This window comes from Temnothorax americanus, unplaced genomic scaffold (genome assembly GCF_048541705.1).
Source record: "Temnothorax americanus isolate GAGA-0224 unplaced genomic scaffold, ASM4854170v1 Scaffold127, whole genome shotgun sequence".
Classification (NCBI taxonomy): Eukaryota; Metazoa; Arthropoda; class Insecta; order Hymenoptera; family Formicidae; genus Temnothorax; species Temnothorax americanus.
Genome location: NW_027509261.1, coordinates 216,941 through 228,803, shown reverse-complemented (window position 1 = coordinate 228,803; position 11,863 = coordinate 216,941). Strand labels below are relative to the sequence as shown.

The window sequence follows — 11,863 nt, the reverse complement described above, 5'->3', positions numbered from 1 at the left end:
AAAACAGTTTCTGCATCAGAAAGAACATAAAATAGATTAGTATATATACATTTCTTATCCTTCAGAAACAAAGGAATTATTTTTCTATTCTATAAGAAATCGCAATGCATTCGAAATAGCGCTTAGATAGAGCTCTATTAGAATACTACCTAAACATAATTTCGAATATATTACGAATTTTTATGGAGTAAAAAAGTGATTTTTTTTGTATCTGAAAAAAGTACTCAGAATTGGTGACATAGAAAAGAATTTCTTTTGAACTCTTAAGAGTTGTTTTTGGGACAGAAATGATATACGGAAAAAGTACTTAAAAATTTTTTTAAATCAAGAATTTAAAAAGATTTCCTTTTCAATTCTCCGTGCTATCCAGAAACATATCGTCGTATTAAAATTAAAATTTCATTTATTGCATTTTAAATTAAGCATTAATGTATCTTATTTTTATTTTGGATGCATATTAAAAATCATTCGTTATTTCATTTATAATCTAATAAAACTATTTTAAATTAAATATTTTATAATTATAATTCTTTTCTTATAAGTATAATGTATAAAATATTATATTTTGTTTTTTTGGTTGTTTAATATATGTTATATAACATTATATTTTCTAATAATTTACCTCAATACATTTATATTATTCAATCTGCAATCACATTTATATAATTTTATTTTTTCTCATTTTTGAATTTTTTTCCTTATTTTTAATAGATACATAATAAATATTTATCTTCATTATTTTTATTAAATTCAGATTAATTTCATGTAAAAGTGGAGTGAGAGCGGAGAAAGGAAGAGCAATTGAGAAAGAAGTTTCAGAGAAAGACGTTGGGCGCGTAAAACCGCTCAATAGCACGTGATTGGCTCTTATACTTTTAGATCCAACGAATCAGCGTAGCGTGTCGATAAAACGACACTTAACAGTTGTGTCTGCCTGAACGTGGCCGTTCAGTTGGTGCTAGTGGGCGCTTACTTATTTCGCGCATGCGCACTTCATTTTGGACAACACTAACATCAAAGGTGCCGACAGAGAGTTGCGCTACTGTATATACTGTGGTACAATACTGTAAAAGACACGCCAATTGGTTATTTACGACTAGTGGGTTTTAAGACACGCCAATTACGGCTATTCGCGACGAGTAGTTCGTCCCTGGCCATCTTAAGAGCAGTATTGCTCACAGGCCAATAAGTAAAGAAGAAGAAGAAGAAGAAGAAGATTGTGAAGGCCTGGAATTGAATAATATACTGGATTGTGATAGTTACTATAAGTACTAAATTTAAAAAAATACCAAAAATGCAAAATCAAAGCAATATTTATAATTAATTTTATTTTGCGTTAAAAATAATCCAATTTTAAGTTTTATTTAAAAAGTTATACTTATGGTGAAATTGAGTGAGTTAACACTGACATGCGGGAATCGTGGATATATATACCATATATATATATTATACTATAGTTTTTTAATAATTTTATTTTTTTAATCCTAGAAGAAGACAATAATTACACATTTTTCATAATAAATCATTTTTCATGTGTATAATACAAAAAAGTAAAAATTGTGTTTCATCCACTGTATTAAAATTAATTCTGGACATGTTTGGAAAAAATATTTTTGCAGAGGAAAATTTAAAAAGGTGCCGTTCTCTCTCTCGCCTCTCTCTCTCTCTGCTCTCCTCGCTCTCTCTCTCTAATCTCTCATCTTTCCTTTCTCTCCCTCTCTCCATATGGCATTGCTCTCATACGCGTGCTTTGCATTTTTTATTTCAATATTACAAACTTATATTTCTGAAATAACATTTTTGCATATAATATGCATACCTCAATTTTGTGTCAATACCCGGCATAATCGCATTACCCAAGATGTACCACGTGGAGGTTGCCTGTCGGATTTTACACCTGTTGTGATTGTGTGTTGTGTTAGTGTTTGTATGTGGTGTGTGGGTGTGTATAAGGACTATAACCGGGTCAACAAATAACACCACATGAAATTCGATACACACACACACACACACACACACACACACACACACACACACACACACACACACACACACACACACAATCTGTCACGTATACTATGTTTACGCGAGCGTTTTACTTCCGTAGTAACTTATACGATAATTCCTCCACGTAAATGGAGATTCTGTAGCAACTTATGATAATTCATCCCGCGTAAACGAGTAATGCCGGGATTACGATGAATTTAACGTAACGGGACGCGACGGACGCGAAGTAACGTAACGTAAACTTAAAAAATTACGATCGCCGTAACGTGAAGCAGCGTGCATTTCAGAAATGATTTGACAGCTTGGTATGAATAGAAGGTTAAGATTAAGGTTATCTTTAAATTACGGCGATCGTAATTTCTTAAGTTCACGTTACGTTACTTCGCGTCCGTCGCGTCCCGTTACGTTAAATTCATCGTAATCCCGGCATAAATTATCGTAAGTTACTACAGAAGTAACGCTCGCGTAAACATAAAGTTTGACAACTTTTACAAGGCAGCATATACGTACGTGTTTGTACGATTTTGTAGATACACCTTCCTTCTTAAAGATCTCTCGGCATCAGCTCTTTACGGTCAATACTTATATATATTTCACTATCTGTCACGACGCGGCAACGGTCACGACTATCACACACTTACACTTATCCTTTTCTAGGTTGTAAAAAACTGTCACGCACTGCGACAGTGCACGAGAGCACTCTCGTATCAAAAATGGGAAAGTGACACACCAGCCGCCATTTTTGTCCGACGTGGACGTTTCTTAAAAAAAAATTTTCCACATTTGGTCTTTGCATTGCAATATCTTCGCTCGTAGGGCACGTAACGAAAAAAAAAGACTCTTATTTATAAATCAAACCCCAAGCTATCGATCGAATTTTGTTAGAAGTTGAGACGTTCACTCGTTATTGAGATCTCAAAATCTCGGATACTCGCAACTCATGCGTTCGCGTAAAAGAGTCACGGTGCGTCTCGCTTCGCGCGTACTTGGCGCGAGACACTACCGTGTCTCTTGATAAATATGTCGCTTTATATTATACGAATTGTTTGTTATAACAATTAATGATACAATATTTTAAATCTGTATACCAATTTAGTAATATAAGCATTAATCGATATAGGAGTCATGGATACTTCTATTTTATATTTTCCTATATTTATATTTCTAATTTCAGTGTTTATAATCCTAATATTCTGTCTGTAACATCGGATAAGAAAGAATCTTTCATAATCTATCCGAAAACAGTTTCTGCATCAGAAAGAACATAAAATAGATTAGTATATATACATTTCTTATCCTTCAGAAACAAAGGAATTATTTTTCTATTCTATAAGAAATCGCAATGCATTCGAAATAGCGCTTAGATAGAGCTCTATTAGAATACTACCTAAACATAATTTCGAATATATTACGAATTTTTATGGAGTAAAAAAGTGATTTTTTTTGTATCTGAAAAAGTACTCAGAATTGGTGACATAGAAAAGAATTTCTTTTGAACTCTTAAGAGTTGTTTTGGGACAGAAATGATATACGGAAAAAGTACTTAAAAATTTTTTTAAATCAAGAATTTAAAAAAAATTCCTTTTCAATTCTCCGTGCTATCCGGAAACATATCGTCGTATTAAAATTAAAATTTCATTTATTGCATTTTAAATTAAGCATTAATATAGCGTATCTTATTTTTATTTTGGATGCATAATTAAAAATTATTTGTTTATTTTATTTAATCTAATAAAACTATTTTAAATTAAATATTTTATAATTATAATTGTTTTCTTATAAGTATAATGTATAAAATATTATATTTTGTTTTTTTGGTTGTTTAATATATGTTATATAACATTATATTTTCTAATAATTTACCTCAATACATTTATATTATTCAATCTGCAATCACATTTATATAATTTTATTTTTTCTCATTTTTGAATTTTTTTCCTTATTTTTAATAGATACATAATAAATATTTATCTTCATTATTTTTATTAAATTCAGATTAATTTCATGTAAAAGTAGAGTGAGAGCGGAGAAAGGAAGAGCAATTGAGAAAGAAGTTCAGAGAAAGACGTTGATGGGCGCGTAAAACCGCTCAATAGCACGTGATTGGCTCTTATACTTTTAGATCCAACGAATCAGCGTAGCGTGTCGATAAGACGACACTTAACAGTTGTGTCTGCCTGAACGTGGCCGTTTAGTTGGTGCTAGTGGGCGCTTACTTATTTCGCGCATGCGCACTCCATTTTGGACAACACTACTCAACATCAAAGGCGCCGACAGAGAGTTGCGCTACTGTATATACTGTGGTACAATACTGTAAAAGACACGCCAATTGGTTATTTACGACTAGTGGGTTTTAAGACACGCCAATTACGGCTATTCGCGACGAGTAGTTCGTCCTGGCCATCTTAAGAGCAGTATTGCTCACAGGCCAATAATTAAAGAAGAAGAAGAAGAAGAAGAAGATTGTGAAGGCCTGGAATTGAATAATATACTGGATTTGTGATAGTTACTATAAGTACTAAATTTAAAAAATACCAAAAATGCAAAATCAAAGCAAATATATTATAATTAATTTTATTTTGCGTTAAAAATAATACAATTTTAAGTTTTATTTAAAAAGTTATACTTATGGTGAAATTGAGTGAGTAACACTGACATGCGGGAATCGTGGATATATATACCATATATATATATATATATATTTTTTTAATAATTTTATTTTTTTTAATCCTAGAAGAAGACAATAATTCACATTTTTCATAATAATAATTTTTATTTATAATAAAAAAATTAAAAATGTTTTTCACGTATAAAATTAATTCTGACATGTTTGGAAAAAATATTTTTGCAGAGGAAAATTTTAAAATGCGTGAGTGTATCCTGCATATCAATATTATCTCGTTTTACTTATATACTTTATATCGAAAATCTCAACATTTATCAAAATAAATACGATTTGATGTATTTAAAAAAATAAGTTTTATTTAAAAAAATAATATAAGAGAATTATAATAACTCTAAATAAATATAAAAATCTTACAACTTTTGTTATTAAATTTTACGTTCTTTTTTAGTGCTTTAATAATATATTTACAAATATAGTATATAATATATATCCTATATGTATAAATATTTTTTAAAATATTTGTGAATAATCTGTAATTGTTCTAAGAATGTGCATAGAACATTTGAATATGGACGATTCCGCCTTAAATGTTCTATAAATATTCTCGAATAATTTACAAATGTTTGTAAATATTCTCAAATATATTAAGAAAAATGTATATATTCCAAGATAGTTTTAATAAATTCACAACTATTCACAAATATCCTATAATTGTTTTATAAATGTACTAGCATGCCCCGCCGGGCTTCGCCCCGGAGAACATGTGTATTAAGACACGCAAATAGTCTCTCTCTCTCTCTCTCTCTCTCTCTCTCTCTCTCTCTCTCTCTCTCTCTCTCTTTCTTTCTCTCCCTCTCTCCATATGCATTGCTCTCATACGCGTAGCTTTTGCCATTTTTTAATTTTCAATATTACAAACTTATATTTCGGAAATAAAGCATTTTTGCATATAATATGCCATACCTCAATTTTGTGTCAATACCGCCGGCATTAGCATTACCCAAGATGTACCACGTGGAAGTTGCCTGGTCGGATTTACACCTGTTGTGTATGTGTGTTTGTGTTAGTGTTTGTATGTGTGTGTGTGTGTGTGTATAAGGAATAAATACCGGGTCAAAAAATAACACCACAGGAAAATTCGATCAATTATTTTCCGAAAGCGACTTTCGATATTGATTAATTGATTAATATTTAACATGTGAATTTAACAACTTATTTAGTCTCAAAAATTCTACTCCTGTTTTATGTAAAATTCTTTATTATTATAATAAAAAAACAGTTTGTAGCCTTTTTTTATTTGCTATGATCTCGGTAACAAAAAATTATACACTTTATAGTTCTCCCTGGGAAATTCTACTCCTATATTTCATATACTTTTAGTAAAAAATCGGTCAATTATTTTTCGAAAAATTAGAAAAATAAAAAAAACCGGTTTTCAGAAAATCGGTAACAAAAACTATACACTATCTCTACACTCCCCGGGAAATTCCACCCCTATTTCATATATTAGATGTACAAATAAGTCTCCGCCGTTTTACAATAGATGGCCCACCAGGAGGTTATGGTTGAAATTGTCAGATGTAAAGTGTTATATCGTATAAGATGGACATCTGGCAACACCATAAACTTGACATAGTATCAGACTGTATCGGCATCACATAATTCTTTTCGTGCAAAAATGTCGAATTTTGAGCCGAATAAGCGTCATTTGCGGGAACTTTTGATTTATTTCTTTAATTTGAAGAAATCTGCAGCTGAGGCGCATCGATTGCTTGTAGAAGCATATGATGAGGCTGCTTTAAGTGAGAGAAGTTGTCGTGAGTGGTTTCAAAAGTTTAAGAACGGTGATTTTGACGTCGAGGACAAAAAACGTAGCGGAAGGCCAAAAGTGTACGAAGACACGGAATTGGAAGCATTATTGGAGGAAGATTCATGCTAAACGCAAAAAGAACTTGCACTTACATTAGGAGTAACTCAACAAGCAATTTCACATCGTTTAAAATCGTTGGGAATGATTCAGAAGGAAGGAATTTGGGTTCCATATGAACTGAAGCCGAGAAACGTTGAACGCCGATTTTGCACATGTGAAATGCTGGTTGCCAGGCATAAACGAAAGGGTTTCTTGCATCGTATAGTCACTGGTGATGAAAAATGGATCCACTAAATTAACTCAAAGAGGAGGAAATTATGGGGACCACCTGGCCATGTTTTAACACCGACAGCCGAGCCGGATATTCATGGAAAAAAACTCATGTTGTGTATTTGGTGGGATCAGCTTGGTGTCGTGTATTATGAGTTGCTCAAACCAAACGAAACCATTACTGGGGCTATCTACCGAACACAATTGATGAGATTGAGCCGAGCACTCAAGGAAAAACGCGCCCACTACTACTCCAAACACGATAAAATTATTCTCCTGCATGATAATGCTCGTCCACATGTTGCGGCACCTGTCAAAACCTACTTGAAAACACTCAATTGGAAAGTTTTACCCCACCCGCCGTATTCACCAGACATTGCTCCCTCTGATTACCATTTGTTTCGATCGATGGCGCACGGCCTGTCTGAGCAGCACTTTACATCATATGAAGATGCCAAAAATTGGATCGATTTGTGGATAGCCTCAAAAGATGAAGCGTTCTTCCGACGCGGTATCCATATCCTGCCAGAAAGATGGGAAAAAGTAGTGGCTAGCGATGGACAATACTTTGATTGAAACATAAGGTACCGTTCAATAAATGCCCAATTTTTGATAAAAAACGGCGGAAACTTAATTGTACTCCTAATACTTTTAATAAAAATTCGGTCAAATGGTTTTTAATTCGAAAAACTTCTGATACCGGTTTTCAAAAAAATCGATATTAAAAGTATATGAAATTTAATAAAAATTTGGTCAAATAGTTTTTAATTTCAAAAATTTCAGTACCGGTTTCCAAAGAGATCGGTAACAAAAAATTATACACTTTATGGCACTCCGCGGAAAATTCAACTCCTGTTTTATGTACAATTCTTTGAAATTCCGTCAATTATTTACCGAAAAATTGAAGAAATTAGAAAAACCGGTTTCCAGAAGATCGGTAACGAAAAACTATACACCCTATAGCACTCCCCGGGAAATTCTACCCCTATTTCATATATATACGTTTGGTAAAAATTCGGTCCATTGGTTTCCAAGATCATAGCGGACAAAAAAAATGCAAACCCTGTTGCTTTATAAAATAATAGTATAGATATAGAATATATGCAATATCCCACTTTTAATGTTCCTAAAATAATCTATAAATGTTCTATAAATATATTTTGCATATATATAAAAAAATTATGGATTATACGGAAATATTTATAAAACATTTGTAGATTATTCGAGAATATTTATAGAAATTTCTAAGGACATTCAAAGCGGGACATTACACGCGTTCTTTGCACATTTATAGACATTCATAGAAAATTCATGAATATTCTAAAGAATATTTATAAAACATTCATGGAATATTTCATGTTGTATGGGTATAGGTCTAAAAAATAAACGTGTAAAAGTAAAATTAAACATGTATAAATTGACGCGGCAAAATAGTTTACAGTTGGAAATAATGTTGAGAGACACGTGTCGGAGCCGTGTGGTGATAGAAGTTCGACTATTCCAATATTGTTTGTTTAAAATGGTACACGCAAAAATCCAGTTATTCAAAAAAGATTACTAGTTATCTTTATCCTTAACTATTATTCTTAATGCTAATGCATTGAGCTTAAGTCTAAATGCTAAAGAAATTAATATAACATGAATAACTTTGTTGGATTTTTTGTCAGTTAGATATCAGTCCAATATCGTAAAGACGTTATAACACGTCTTTAAATAATAAAAAAGTAATATTCTTTTGATTCGCATAAAATTCACGATTTAAGAACTTCTTAGGTTGTTAAAAATCTAAGATCAATGATGCTGGGCTGTCCTTTCTCGTCAATTGCGAATCAGTATCCGTGCATACTGATTCGCATATCTTAATTAATTTTTCATTAATTATTGATGAGAAACTCGCAAAACAGTAAAGGATTTTTTTATTCATTTTAAATTGCTCTATCTAACTCACAAAAAAAGACATGGCCATTACTGGACCCCCTGTATAATTAATTTTTTTTATGTCTCAACAACTTTCATTATTTTAATTTTTATTATTATAACAATTTTTTATATCTTCCTAACTTTTTTTTATATTTATTCGCCTTTTTTACGATATCTGTACATATTATGTAGAAGCAATCGATGTGAAGTGTCTCCTGCATATTTAATTAAATTAAAATATTAAATTTGATAAACACGTTTATTTCAGTGTGAGTTGCAACATTGTAAAATAGATTAGAGAATTAGGTACATTAGAGAAAATTATTCTTTAGAGAAAAATATTCTTTATAATTTGATTTAGATTTCTGTAAACAAAACTCCTGTTGTAAAAAATTCTGCTGATCTCTGCTGTAACAATTTCTTCAGTTTTAAATATTAAATCCAAAAAAAATTATATATACAAATGTTATAATATAAAATATAAACAATCAGATTATAACACGTTGGACTGCCAATACGCAAGTTTTGCTAATTTAAAGTTAGGTATATCTATAATCACAATACATATTCAACATCAACTTTATTACGTAGCTCTTTTTATCGTCGTCGATAAATAAAAAAATTCTCAATTTCATGGCGGTCATGGTCGTGACACTCGATTAAAGCAACGTCGCATATAATGCGATGAATTATTATCGTTTCTTTGGATGGAGGCTATATCTGTTACTTGCTGACATTTAATCTCTCAGCTATAATCAACAAATAAACTTCTTTCTTAATTATTAAAAAACAAAATATAAATAAATTGCGGATAATGCGTAATTAAAATGATTAAGTTATTAATTTTAACAATATGTAAAATGACGAAATTATAAATTAACAGCAGAAGATTTTATCAATTATTATTTGTTTGAAATTTTATTAATCTTGTTTCTTCTATTTTTTTTTAATAAAAATTATGCAATTACATACTTTTTTTTGAAAAACAACCATGTGTTTACTTTACATCAATCAATTCATCTCATTATTCTGTACATAAAAATATTAAGGTACAATTATAAAAAAAATTAATAATTTATGTTTATGAGATGTGTTATATTTTATGTCAAAATATGCCAAAATAAAGTATAAAATATATAAACTATTGATTTTTTATAACTCTACTTTAATACTTTTATATGCAATATAACTTAAAAAATCATATTATAATATATAAAAAATCATATAATTCCATTTTAAAAATAATTTTAAAAATGACAATGGCCTTCATGTTATCTTTAAAAAATCAATTTTTTGAAAAATAATTTTACTATTATTTGTCCTCCTCTAGATCATACAACTTTTGTCTGAAATATTTTTGTCTAAAATTAAAAACAAAAATATTTTGCTTCTTCATAGAGAAAGCTTTGTTTTCATGAAAAAAAAATCTTTTTGGAGTTACCGCTGCCAATGTATTTAGAATGTTCTATCTAAAACATCGAAAGATACACTTTTAAAAAAATGTCTGTCTCTGTGTGTGTGTGTGTGTGTGTGTGTGTGTGTGTGTGTGTGTGTGTGTGTGTGTGTGTGTGTGTGTGTGTGTGTGTGTGTGTGTGTGTGTGTGTGTGTGTGTGTGTGTGTGTGTGTGTGTGTGTGTGTGTGTGTGTGTGTGTGTGTGTGTGTGTGTGTGTGTGTGTGTGTGTGTGTGTGTGTGTGTGTGTGTGTGTGTGTGTGTGTGTGTGTGTGTGTAGGTATGTGTGTGTGTGTATGGGTGTGGGTGTGTGTGGGTGTGTGTGGGGGTATGTGTGTGTGTGTGTGTGTGGGGGAGGGTGTGTGTGTGTGTGTAGGTATGTGTGTGTGTGTGTGTGTGTGTGTGTGTGTGTGTGTGTGTGTGTGTGTGTGTGTGTGTGTGTGTGTGTGTGTGTGTGTGTGTGTGTGTGTGTGTGTGTGTGTGTGTGTGTGTGTGTGTGTGTGTGTGTGTGTGTGTGTGTGTGTGTGTGTGTGTGTGTGTGTGTGTGTGTGTGTGTGTGTGTGTGTGTAGGTGTGTGTGTGTGTGTGTGTGTGTGTGTGTGTGTGTGTGTGTGTGTGTGTGTGTGTGTGTGTGTGTGTGTGGGGGGGGGGGTATTTTTTATAAAAATTTGAATTTTTTGAGAAATATCTGTGGTAGCTCTATCTTTCGCAAATTTTGAGATATCGAGCTACTTCTAATTCTATTATCTTCTTCGGTCTTTTCTACCTCTATTTCATATATAATTATTTAAGATTTGATTAATTAGATCCAGTTTTATAAGACTTTTTCCCTAAATTCCCTAAAATTTCAAATGTTTGTGACTCAAGAACTAATCAACCAAATTTTAAAGAATTATATATAAAATAGGGGTAGAAAGACTAAAGAATAAGGAAGTTATATAAAAAAAAGTGTGCAAATTAGGAACTTGCACATTGCTTTATCAACATCTTATTTCACTTATAAAACTTCTTCTATGGGAAAGTCAAACTAATAATAACTAATAATTTATGCAACAAATAAAATACAGGCTTTTTCATAAAAAGAGTTTTGTGAGCAAAGTAAAATGTTGATGAAGCAATGTGATGGTCAATAGTGAGAAAGCAAATGTGAAAATTCCTAATTTGCATTTTTATATATTACTAATTGTGTAACCGTTTAAAATAAAACATCCTGTGTATAATAAACATATTATATATGTGGTATATATATATATATATATATATATATAATGTGTATTTTATAATATTATATATAAAATATAATGTATAATATGTATCGCGTATGATTTAAAAAATTCACAAAATATGTTTAATAATATAGATTTAAACAGTTCACAAGAATAAATAAAAATTTGCGAAAGTAGAAGCGTAATTTTGACGAAAATACTTAATTCGATAAAAGATTACGAAATCCAAGTGATGCAATTCATGAAATTCACGCGTCAAATGATAACTATGATAATTGAAGATAAAAAAGAACGCGTGTCATAACTTGGTGGGGTAGAAAATGTTTCTCAAGTATATGAATAGTCGAGTCGTCGTGTCGTGACCAGTCTTCACTCGACTACAGTTCAATTACGATATGCATTGGGTATGTTTTTACTACTGTGATTCTTCGTGAAGTAAGAAATTCGGAAGAAAGAAGAATTAAAAAAGGTTTGAACACGCCTTGTCGTTCATTA

General features: G+C 31.2%; 2 protein-coding genes across 4 annotated transcripts in view; one reads left to right on the top strand and one right to left on the bottom strand.

Annotated features, from left to right (window-relative positions):
* Positions 1-11,863, bottom strand: part of Rtnl1 (reticulon) — a 128,973-nt gene that overhangs the window by 99,404 nt on the left and 17,706 nt on the right. The window lies entirely within an intron of this gene.
* Positions 11,610-11,863, top strand: part of Lace (serine palmitoyltransferase long chain base subunit) — a 51,161-nt gene continuing 50,907 nt past the window's right edge. For both annotated transcript variants that reach the window (XM_077399479.1, XM_077399478.1), the window contains exon 1: positions 11,610-11,837. The gene's annotated coding sequence lies outside the window, so the exon portion shown is untranslated. The remainder of the gene's footprint in view (positions 11,838-11,863) is intronic.